The sequence below is a fragment of the Rousettus aegyptiacus genome, unplaced genomic scaffold, assembly GCF_014176215.1.
Source record: "Rousettus aegyptiacus isolate mRouAeg1 unplaced genomic scaffold, mRouAeg1.p scaffold_m13_p_3, whole genome shotgun sequence".
NCBI lineage: Eukaryota > Metazoa > Chordata > Mammalia > Chiroptera > Pteropodidae > Rousettus > Rousettus aegyptiacus.
In genome coordinates, this window is record NW_023416306.1 from 90534981 (window position 1) to 90548363 (window position 13383).

Below are 13383 nucleotides of genomic sequence, written 5' to 3' on the forward strand. Positions count from 1 at the left end.
GGAGATTAGGCTGGATATGTACTGATCTCAAGACACACAGTGATCATACTCTCATGTCTTTTATCTTTTTCCCTCAAAAGCAAAGTACACAAAATAAATTCTATTTATCAAGGTTTATTCTGCCATTGATAATGAAAGCTTAATGATACATTTAACTTGATTTCCTCTTAAACATTATCCATACTCATTTATTTCTCTGGTCCTTGAAGGCATGTAAAAGATAAAAAAAAATTATATAATTTGAGAAAAGTTTGTTACTAGAAAAAGTCAACTTGAAGTGAAAAATAAAAATTAAAACTTAATATTGTAAAAATGTTTTAAGCTGTAATAAAATTTATTTTTTCTGCCTTTTTTGTATATTATTATATTTTTTATTTGATGTAATTTACATAACTTCCAATTTTACATATTTGGCCTCTTTTACCCCATTTACCTCCCCTGTCCTCCCCCCCGCCACCCTCTGGTAACCACTAGTCTATTGTCCATGTCTTTGAGTCTCTGCTTGTTTGACCTGTTCATTTGTTGCTTTTAGGTTTATATCCCACATATAAGTGATATCACGTGGATTTCAATTTTTTATGTCTGGCTTATTTTGCTTAGTATGATTACCTCGAGGTCCATCTATGTTGTTGCAAATGGAAGTATTTCATCTCTTCTTATGTCTGAGTAATATTCCATTGTATATTGAACTGCAATAAAATGTAGATGGAAATATAAACTATAACTTGAGGAACGAATCAAACTTTTTGAAAATTGTTTATGGTGATTTCATAAGTAAATATTTTTGTGTAGTAAGAATTTTTGCCTCCCCAAGAAACCTCATTACAGCCAGGAATCTAATACTGATAGGATAATGAGGACCCTATATTTATATATATTTTACATATATGTAGTTCCATTCACATGAATGCAGCAACACATTTTTGAAAGGTGAACAATGACATAACAGAGACAAAATTAAAATATAAGTAACCTTCAATAAGCATTATACTGAGCCAGGTAATATTACAAACACTGCACATATAAAATGCATCATTATAACCGTTTTGCTAAAGAAATTTTGCTTACTTGCCCAAACTTCAGAGTTAGAAAGAGGTCAGCTAGGATTTATATTGTTTACATAACAGTATGTACAGGTACAATTAATACACTAATAGGTCTAACAAGTATTTATTGAATGGTGCCTGTGTGTTATGCACTTCCATGCCAAGATACAGCGGACAAAAATCTCTGCTCTCCAGGGACGTACATGTTATTTGGGGACAGAGATGTTAAATGCACACAATATTGCCAGTTATAAATAAATGTTATGAACAAAATTAAAGCAACCCAGAGGGTAGAGAGTTGATGGTCTAAAATGAGCTCTGTGAAGAGGTGACATCTAAACAGAGATTTGAATGCCAAGTGGAATGGTGGAATGACCAGAGCAGATATGTAAATTATAGAATTCCAGGAAGAGAGAAGAGCAAATCTACATGCTTTAGGTAGGCATGTGCTTGGCACAATCAAGTAAAAGCAAAGTGATCTAGGGAGGGATCTCAGGAAGGGAGAGGGAAGAGTCATGAGAGAATTGTGTATGATTTCAAAAGTGAGCTAGAGACCAGATGGTATACACCAAAGGAAGAACTTGGTATTTTATTCTAAGAGTGTAGGAAAACAATCAGAGGGTTGACACAGAGAAAATAGCTTAGTCTGATTTCTAAGGATGGCTCTGATTTCTGTGTGGAGGACAGTCAGCACAGCAAGGGTACGCTCAGTTTGTTTCTGTTTTCTGTGTTGGTCATCAGAGATGATGGGGGCTTAGACTGTGTGTTAGCACTGGTGAAAGTAATTCTATATATATATTGATTGGACTCCTAATTAACGAACTCATAGTGCTTCTCTTCTTTGTAATATTTGCAGTTACACAAATCTGTCTTTTTAGTTTTTCTTTCTTTAGAACAAGAATACTGCTCTTTGAAAAAAAAGAGACAACTCAATAAATGCCAGTTGAATAAATAAATGACAGAAATGTATCTCTTTCCTATTTTGCAGATCTATTTCACATGCAGTGGTGAATAATTTATCATTGTATCATACTATGGTAAGCTCAGCATGCTCAATAACTTCAAGGTCATTTTTTTCCAGCTGTAGTTATCTGAATAATCCTAAAATGTGGCCTGTAGTGTTTAGTTTAAAACTAAATAATTTTTTCTTGTGTTGCTTTCTAACAAATATTATATCTTTGAAAAGTCACCGATGCTAACCTTTATTGTTATTTACTGATCAAATACATTGCAGATAAGTTTCTACATCAGTCTTAATTCTCTTCATGAGATCTGGGATAAAGTCCAAAGATTTGTAAAAAAAAAAAAAAAAAAAAAACTGTATGAAATGAAAATGTTTTCTAATGCTGCTGCTATTTTTATTCTAACATAATTTTGAAGGAGACTAACTTCATGTAGGCAATAAATGAAAATAATAAAATATTTTCTTAAGAGACTATAAAAGTTGAGTTTGAACACTGTACTGAACATATAGTTTTTCTGGCACTTTCTTTTTTTCTCTTTGAGAACTGTTTTTCAACTGAATCATAGGCACCATAGAGTGTAAAGATGTAGAGTTGTTGGTGAATACTCTTTCTGCTATGTGGAAAAAGCTGGCTTGCAGTGAAAAGGAAAAATGCAGCAGGCATACATGTAGATTCTGAGGCAAGAGACACAGATGATCCCTGACAGAGTTCAAGTAGTGATAGTATGTCATAGGGTTCTGTTAGAGACCACAAGTATCTTATAAAGTCTCTACTTAATCTGAGCTAGATTTGTAACAGAACTAATACAAACAACAGCTCAAAAAAATAACAGTTTAGAAGACAAGCTCAAAAATACTTGAAATAAATGGTTGATGCCTCATTGTGAATACTTTAGCAAGAACATTTAAAATATTTTTCTGTAGTTTTGTTTAAAAATAATCTATACTTTTTCTATATTAATGTATATATAATATAATTTTTATTTATTGAGAAGCACAAATACCCCAAAGTCTACAAATAAGCAAGGGATATTGTTAGTGATGTTATTCAGTCTCATTAAAAAATACCATTTATATGGTGATTTCCAAATTCATGTCTATAGGTCAGATCTGTTCATTTATGTTTATACACATATAGCTCATTCTCATATCCTATCATCTCCACTTAACAGTCTACTATACTTTTGAAACTCAAAAGATCCTTTTCTCCTTTACCATATGCAATTCATCTTCAAATCCTATAGGCTTGACCATTAAAATCTGCCCATGATCTAACCACTTCTGACTACTGCCACTGCCGTTCAAGCTACAAGTGTTTTTTACCCAAATACTTTAATACTCTCTGAATTTGTCTCGCTGCTTCTGCCATTGTCCCTTTCAGGAAAGAACTATTATATTAAAATAAAATTAGATCATCTCATTCCCTAGCTAGCTTCGATAACTTTCTATATCTTTTAGCGTAAAAGCCAAAATCAGAAAGATGCCCTACTAGGCTCTTAAAATATGTTTTATCTTCAATTCCTTTTATCTCTGACTTATTTCTTACCATCTGTGGACTTATCTCTTCCCTTTCAGTGGCAGCCACACTATCCACTTTGCTGTGTCATGAATGCTCTTGGAAGCTCTCCTCCAAAACACTGGGCTTGCTGTTCCCATGGTCCAGGGTGATTTTTACCTAGATTTTCATGAGTCTTGCTCTCTCATTTTTTATAGTATCGGAGTCCAGATATTGATTTATAAACTTTCTTAGTTATTTGAAACAAGCATTTAAAATATTTGAAGGAGGAGACTTATCACATTGAATTGGTTATACAAGTGATGGGAGCATAGGAATGCATGGTTTAGCCACAGGAGGGAACCAGCTAGCCCTGGGCAAGAGAGTCAACAGAAAGAGAAAATGTTATCAGAACTTAAGTCTGAAGTCAACCAGAAAAATCCTGAACTCCAGTGAGCCCATCTTAGTAAAAGTTAAAGCCACAAAAACGAGGCAGCCAGACTGTTTCAGCATTGACTAAAACAGTGAGGCGAGAGAATACCCTGTCTTCTTCCTTCTCCCTACTCTATTTTTCCCCATTAGCCAAATCCAGCTAAACACCACTGGTTTATATCATAATCTCTGAAATACAAAGCATATCAGGGTACAACTGAGCAATGGGTCTGAGGACAAACATGTTCCCTCCAGCATTTCTTTATTCATCTTGTTTCTCAGATATCTCCCTATAGTCTGGCCTTCTCTAAAAACTCCATCTAAAATTGCAGCCCCACCTCCAACATTCTCTATCTTTCTTTCTTTGTGGTATTTATCCCCAATCAACATTACATAGTTTGCTTTTAAATATTTCTTTTGCCTGTTTCACTAGGATGTGAGATTTTAAGGATATGGACCATTCCCTGTTTTGTTCACTGCTGATTCCCTAGCACCTGGGATTGTTTCTGGCACATAGTAATTGCTCATTAAATATTTGGGAATGAATGATTGAATGTGTGGGTAAATTGATTATGAAATTGGTTTAATTTAAAAGATGTGTAGGCCCTCACCCAGAGCTAGTTAATTTATACTTCAGATGTGACTTGAAATGCTAGGCGAGATCCTGTTTCTGCATACTGCATTCCAAGGAACATATAGAAATGAAGCATCCCAGCGACAGGCACACTCACAGCTGAAAGAAACAGCCATTGAACAACCAATGCAGAATCGCTGATAATGCATCCCTAAAAATTGCATTGCATTCTAAATAAAATTATGTTCTATACACCTTTGGAATCCATTCTTATATATAATTCCCAGAGTTCGGCTGATGGAAATTAGAAGAGTTCTGCAGTTCTTTTATGCGCCCTCTTTTCTAAATTTTGACTTTGAAATTGGCCATGTAGGGAATGTTAGGATGTAATTCCAGATATGTATCTATACACTAAAGTAGGTCTTGAGAAAAGTTCCTCAAATAAAAAAAAAGTGATACTACTATGCCTAATAGATATGGGATTATTACCAATCTGACCAGGAGAGTTTAGTGGACATTGGAAATTATTCTTGGGCTCTTTGAATTTGCATGTATATCTACATTGCATCATTTGTGATCTTACTACTTCCTAATGCCCTAAATTTCACAGAAGAGATGTGCAGAGGTCATGATTCAATGAATGTGGTAATTTAATAACTTGTAGAATCAAGCTCTGACTTTGGTTTTAGCTGTTGGAAAAAAGAATAAATTCTGTCAGCAAAGTCACAGAATGCTACTCTGACTCAGATTGTTAGAAGGAGGCATTCAATTTTGTGTCCATAAATTTCACATTTACTACCGTTTATACTTTCTTATAGTTATACTTTCTTATAGCAGGGTTCTCAAAGAATTTTGAAACATTTTGTTTCTTTCATTTTCAGGTGACCACAGGCAATTTTTTAATTAGCTATTTCCTCTCTGCTGCTAGATTCCAATGCTTGAATACAATTGTATTTTCTGCCTTCTGGTATACACAGGCCAGTTTACCAAATCATAGTCCCCACATTTCTCTGAGGAAATTCTGCCTCAGTTCAGTTATGGTACTTGGTTCAATCCATGGATACTGACCTACTTAACTCATGCCAAAAAACAAAAAAATAAAAACAAAACAACAAAAAAAAACTCTTTATTGAATGCATTTTGGCATAGCTCTCTAAGTTGGTAAGAAAGCTTAAGAACTATATGTTTGAAAATGGTCAAGAAACAGTGGAAGCTAGGTAAAAATAAAACTATCCTGCCAAACTCCACCATGGACAGAAGCCACCCCTACAGTGACCATCTGTAAACTGAGCTTGCCACTGTATACAGTTATATACTGCTATTGCTGCCAACAAATTCAAACTCCTCTCCCATTCTTGTGACATTTCTTTACAAATCATATTTCTAGGCAGTTACACCTAATTTTTCAAGCCTGGATCATTTGCCCTCACCATGGCTTGTAGGATGTAGGGAGAGGAAAATATCTCTTAGGCCATCATGATGGGTAGATGCTCTGCCTCCTCCAGAGACTCATCTTGTGAAGAATTTCCTCTAAATAAGGGATTTTCATAATAAGAAGTCCAAATGTCCACAGAAAATTTGATAGTGAGTCTTCCTTAATTTTCCTTGCATTTCCTTTGGATAGCTGATAAATGACTTGCTCTCATCTTGGATCTCCCTTAGATCTTAGAATTTACTATTGTGCTATTCGTAACAACTCTGAGTGGACTTTTTAGGAGGTGAAAAGAAGCTGTCAGAGTCTGTATGTGTGCTGGTGATCTAGTCAGTATGTGTCTTGAGGTTATCTGCCAGGAAAAAGTCCATTAGAAGGCCAGTCAGTGGAAGTTGTGACTCTTTTAGGATATTCTTATAAAAGACAAATTGAGAGGTAAGAAGAAACTTAAATAAATTTAGGGAGGTAATGAAATAAAACTGAAATGACCTTATCAAGATTCAGTACACAAAAGATGCTATTTAATGACATGTGCCATCTCAAGAGAAGGAGCAGTTAAAATATATGCACAGGTTGTTATTTTAGCATGGATAACTAGAAGAATGGTGGTGCTCCTGGCAGAAATAGGGAAGTCAGGAACAGAAATTTATTGTAGTCCAGAGGATAAATGATAAAAATGGTTTTGACTATTTTCAGTTTGATGGGCCGGGAAAAGCAAGAGTGAGACATTGTCACTGCAGAACTGCATTGTACAATCCTTCATGATTTCAGTTTGTTTGTCATTTGATTTATTATGATAGGTGATTTCAAGCTCTCAAAGGATCATAAGATGAGATAGTGAATGGCACTGAGTATATGAGTTAATGATCATAAACCAGCAATGGATTGCTTACCACTCCAGTGTATAATCTAGAAAATAGATTTCTGAAGTTTTAAAACCACTTGCTGAATAGTGAACAGGAAAAAACAAAAACATAAAATGTGTGATTTATGAAGGTTATTAAATCTAAATCCTATTGAATAGTTTATACCTTATTATTAAAATGAAAATAAGTACTGAAAAAATAACTCACAGAAATAGCCAGTGAGCCAATAAAAAGCATTATATTTATAATTTTAATTTTTAATAAAAACGAGGTTGAGATAATTATTTGATTTAATTAATTGGGTTTTTTGAAAGTGACAGTTAAGGAAATATGTTTTTGGTAGTTTTCAAAATCAGCAATAGAACTATGAGAATTGGTACATAACTTAAATAGCAGGGAAATTCAACATATTTGCAAATTAGTTGTTCATAAAAGAAACAATTATTATTATCTTTATAAGCCTACAGAAAAATCTGTAAATTTGCTCGAAAGTTTTTCTTCTTTAGACTGTTTTCTTATAGCAAAATGACTAACAGCACAAGCCTGCTCACAGAAACAATTGCCCTAACGAAAAATGTTTCCAATATTGAGGTACTTCCATTTGCATTCTCTAGAAGCCTGGTAACTATTTCTTTAGGAATTCATAACCATTGACTTTGGTGTAATTTGACAAATACTTCTAATTGATTTATAAAAGAAAAACCTTGATAATTAAGATAGTCTAAATAATGGTCCTATGTTCTAATAAGACAACTATCCAAATAGGTGCAGCATTAAAAACAATTTGATTTGATTTGATTTTGGCCTTGGGTTTCTGATCAAGATTCAGATTTCTAATGTTATGGCCAGTAATTTGCAAGACAAATTCAGAAATATCAAAGTCTTATCTTTCATTCATCTATTTAACAAGCATCATTTTAACAAACATCTTCAAATAGAAGATTCGTGATAAAAGTTGTATTTAATTAAACCCATCTTTAGGAAAGAATTTTAAGTTTATAGATCTTCTGCTATAAACACTATCTTATTTAAGATCCACAGCAAACTATTAAGAATTACCTCAATTTTTATATGAGAGTAAGTCGTAAAGTGAACAAGTAACACACATAATGGAGAGGCGAATATAGGTCCTATGTCTATAAATCACAAATATCCTGTTTTCTCCATTAAACTATAATTGAGTATGATTGTATTTCCTAGTTTTTTTTTTTTATTTGCTAAGAAAGGGGAGTGTTATAGGGACATGTAACTAGGTCCAATATATTCATCAATGAATAATACTTTAGCACATACCATATTTCAGTTTTCTTTCTAGGCAATAATGATACAGCGTATATATTAAAATAAAATTCTTGTCCTGGTGAAGCTTACATTCTATCAAAAAATGTATAAATAACAAAAAGATATGTTATATGACAGATGCTTTAAGAAAAAACACAAAATGATAATAAGAAAATACTGTGTATGGGGAGGAAGAATAGTTTGTATCTGATAGTTACTTTAAAGAGTGTCGGCTACTTTTAGACAGAGCAGGAGAGTTATCCAGTTATCCACAGGTGGAGAAATTTGAAAACCTAGATGAAACTAACATAAATATAGAAAAATTAGCAAATAACTAAATTGGAAAATATTTGAACTGACACATTACAGAAAACATAAGGCCAATAAATATATGATATGCTCAAATTAAATATTAAATGGAAATAGAAATCTTCAATGAGATTTTTAAAAATCTACAAGGTTGTTAAAAAAAAAAAGAGTTCCAGGAATAATGAAACACAACAGTGCAATTTACAGACTATTAGAAGACTATAGGTTGGTACAACTGCTTTTGAAAACAATTTACCATTTTTGATAGAGATGGATAAGTACATATAAATTCTGGAGAAATTAACACATAGGCTCAAGAAGAGATGTTCAAGAATAAACAGTAGCATCACATGCGATAGCAAAAACCTAGTAACAATTCAAATTTCTATTGACAGGTGAGCAATTTAGTAAACTGTGGATTATTCAGATAGTGGAACACTGCAGAAGTTGAAGTGTATGAATTACAGTATCACACAGGATAAAAAGCTGTGAAAAATGTCACATAATACACACAATTTAATATAATCCAATTTACATAAGATTTTAATCTTTGCAAAATTAAGTGATATGTCGATTATGCTTACATTTATGGTAAAGCTACAAATAAAAGCAAGGGAGTAATAAATTCAAAATTCTGGAAAGACTTTATCCCCAGGGAAGGAGATGGGCTTAGGGAGAGGATACTTTTTATAGTCTTTATTTTTATCTGTGTCATGGATGCATGCATGCAGGTGTTCTTTTATTTTTATGTATATATCATGCACATAAATTACATGTTTGTTTATTTTTTGGTTTTTAAGCAATTTATATTAAACACAATTTTAAAGAACAATAATGAAGTGCAATTAATAAAGTAAGTGAAAATAAATATATTTAGCTCTTTCAAATAGTTTGGTTTTAAAAGCAGAAGAGATATAGGTGGTAGATGGGGAAGGGATAATGTAGCCAAGGAGAGGGTATTATATGTTTGTTTATGTCAGGGCTTCTATTTTATGTTGGCATTTTTGGATGGGTTATTTTACTTTGTAAATTAATGGAAGTGAGAAGAAAAATTGAAGCAACATTGAGAGGTACCAATTACTGCAGCAAAGTCCTTGAGTGGGAGAGAGGAGAAGCGATCCAGTCCCATTACTCATTAACAGGCACTTTGTGCTCCAGCCACACTAAACTTTGGCATGTCTACAGAATGAGTGCGTCTTTCACAACATCATGCCTACATAATGTTTATTCTGCCTTTAATTATCCTCTTTCATGCTCTACCTTCAAGAATTTGGTTCAAATGTCAAATCATTAATCAATGTTTCCTTAGCAACCCAGCTGAAATCAGTCAATCCCTTCACCAATATTCCACGGTATATCTCTACATGTCTATTAAAATAATGTTTATCATTCTGCATTCTGACTTCCTCACTAGTCTGTGAGCATTTTCAGGAGTCAATAACTGTCTTACTCATTTGCGTTTATTTTTACTGTCCAGTACTGAGCCTGACTTATAATTTATCATAAATGTTAATGTTAATAAATGAAGGGAAAATAAAAAGCTTTCACTTAATACTGATTAAGAAGGACTATATCAACTGTTTTGAGGGTATAATTAGCTCCACCATGTCTTCACATCCCAAATCATTTGAAAGTCTGCAGTTAGAAGAAAGTATAGTAAAGACATTTTACAGGAATTTATATTTGTAAAATATAATAATTAAATAATCTATGAGACTTACTAGTATTCATTTCCCTTGATAATTCTCTCTATCCAACAAGATCCTAGCGAGAGCAAGATTCACTCTCAAACAATACTTGGGGATGATTTTAAAAGTTGACTATTTACCAGGAAGTGAGCAGCAGTTAGGAGAACCACCAAGAGATAGTGCTAGTTAGGGACTAGCAAACATTGGAAGCTTTTACCACCCCTAGGCTCACTACCTAACCTGATTTTCCTTTTAAATATGACCCTCCTATTCTCCAATCTCATACCCAATCAAAAGACAAGAAGGAGAAAAGGCTTTGATAAAGTCTGTACGAGGTAGCCTCCAGACATCAGAACACGACGTGGAGACTGAGAAATGGTAGATATAAAACACAAATAGAATTTATCCAGCAGAATCACTATTATTTTTAATTATCGATAGTATGTTTAATTATGTTTAACTTACATATAAGCTTGTCATTTTAAAAAAAGCAGTTTCTACAAAGAAAATAAAATAGTAAAAACTTAATTAACCAAATAAACACTAACATTTATTTATATTCAAATATGTATTATATAATTTATTTTATTAAAATAGGAATATTTATTACAGGTATATAAAGCTATTTCTAATAATTTGAGGATGGCAATAATAATATTTTATTGTGGAAATATGTTATAATCCTTTTTTGTTTAGTGCTTTGTATTCTAAAAAGAAGCTTTGTAACTACTAGCTAATTACTAAGAATAACTCAATAGAATGAATACTCATTTTCTAGATAATATTCATTTACTTGAGTGAAAAAATCAAAGAGTTAAATTGTATAGCACATATGCAAGATTGAATATAAATAAAATGGTTAATTGAAGAAGATTAATGTTATAGTCTAGGCTTACCAAAAAAATAAGAAAGTAAAGCCATTAACTTAAATATCAAAAATAATATTGTGAAAAATAAAATATAAAATTAATCATATCATTCTATATTAATGTTATGTGATTTGTTAACTTGAGACATTTAATATCTTTGAGCATAACCAATTCAAATGTGCAGAAGATATAAAATTCTTTTAAATGTCATAAATGGTTTCTTTCTGGCCATGATACTATCTCTAATATGAAACAATTTTTTTTCCACACACTAATAGCTGAAAGGAGAGGTAGAAGAAAATCAGACTTTTATATACTAACATGACAGTTTTTTTAATATGTGGGGGAAAATGTTAATTACAAAGTGCTTTCAGTATTTTTTCTTATTTTAGTTATTTCTCAATAAAAATTTTAACAATTTTCTAGCTGGATCCTGACTTCCAAATTAAATAGGTATAAGAAAATTTGAAATTTATTCCAAAATTTTTGTGTTATTTAAGTAAATTATTAAAAAAATATATAAACCATTTTAAAGCTTGCCTCCAATAAACACACAGATACATTCTCACATGAATCATAGGTATCTATGGAATTCGTTCTTAAAATAAAAAATACTTCATTTTATTTAGTTTATTACCTTTTAAAAAGTCCTCAAAAGAAAGTATTTTTATGGACCTATATGAAGCCATATCTAAATTATGACTTCTAAGGTCTCATCCCGTTAAAGAGTTTTTTGACAAGTTTAGGTCAGTTAAATTAATTCAAAGTTTTAGATGATTAAAAGCTAAATACTCTTCAGTGCAATCTATAAAATATTTTATGCAGGATATTTTGATAAGTAAAGTTTTTTTTTTAATATGGCAATGGATTTAAAAATATTACAGAGTACTGAAAACAGTGTGTCTGTTTGCTGTGATGCATTTGTTTGAGCTGTTTATAAGTGTCACATTTAAATAAAATGTTTTTAATTTATGATATCTCCACTTCTGTAGTATCCTTGAGATTTAGGACAACATGTCACACACTTAATAACCGCACTTTTCTATAATAATCTTGGGAAGAAAATAAAATTTCTTTCTAAATAACTACAGTAAGCCCTCATTTAATGTAGATAGAGAAACGACATATAATGAAACCAGTAATATCATAGGCTAATTGATATAAACAAGAGCTGATTTCCTGTGGTATCTCAACATAAAAAAATGACGTTGAACAAAATGATGTTATTTGAGGACATTCTATAGTTTCTTTTATCTGATGGGTACTGTGTATTTTATAAACGATCTTTCCCCTATTCACAGTGTTTCTTAAAGCTTAAAAATAAGTGTGTTAAATCAATCTCTAGTACACTCATAGGTCTTTATGATAATTACTTCTATGTACTAAGCTCATTCTTGATGTCATTTTGCTTTCCTGTATTTATTGCCTCTCACTTTGGTTTCCTCACTTTACCTACGTAATATATTTGTTTTATATTATGTATAAAACAGAATATAAATAAGTACAAAATAGTGATGTGTAATGAAAATGATTGAATGAATAATAATAATGATAACTAACATGGGTGCAAGATACAAAATATATGGTCTATTTTTAACTTAATCATTTTAATACTTCAATGACTAGCATTCTGTTATTGCACATTTTTGCAGTTGAGATAATTGATATATAAACTTTATATAACTTATCAAAAGCCCACATTAAATAGTAGGGCTAGAATTCAAATCCATGCAACCCAGCTCCTGAGTACACGCTTATAACTACTAAAATGAATACTGGATTAAAACAATCACTCTTGGTTTTAGAGATTCAAGGAAATTTATATTGTGAAGACTCTATCAGTTAGCCATTGCCACAAAAATACTGTGAAACAAACCACCCCCAAATGCAATGATTTAAAATAACAATGATTTATTCTTATACATCTCTAGGTTCTGTGAGGAGCTGTTAATCTAGACTTATACTTCTCTAGCTGGTTGGGGTTAACAAATCTGGTCGGACTTGGCTGGGTGGCTCACTTCCACTTGTCTTTCATTTCTCTCCAAGGTCTAACATAGTTGCCTGGATATATTCTCCCAACAATGACAAGGCACAAGAGAGTAATTGCAAACTCTCAAAGTCTCTTGAAGATTAAGTTTAGGATATAATTTTACCAAATTTTATTGACTAAAGGAAGTCATATGGCAAAATTTAAACTTAAAAGACAGATAGGCAGTCCCCGCTTATATCCTTTCTTAATTTGGCAGCCCTTAATAGACAAAAGTGACTTTGTGGGACCTTTGGGATCCAGGTAGGAGACTGTGAAACCGTGATGGAACACAAGACTGAGGAGGGCCAACAGCCTGAGTAACTATAACATATAATTCCATATGTTAAATCTAAAATTGTTTTAAAAATAATTATAGCTTTAGGAATTGGGTGTTAATT

General features: G+C 32.2%; 1 long non-coding RNA gene across 1 annotated transcript in view; it reads left to right on the forward strand.

The window, feature by feature from the left end:
• Window positions 1-2033: 2033 nt before the first annotated feature.
• The window catches only part of LOC118600442, a 90681-nt gene continuing 79331 nt past the window's right edge, over window positions 2034-13383 (forward strand). Inside the window, exon 1 of the long non-coding RNA XR_004950109.1 lies at window positions 2034-2083. This is a non-coding gene — a long non-coding RNA (uncharacterized LOC118600442). The remainder of the gene's footprint in view (window positions 2084-13383) is intronic.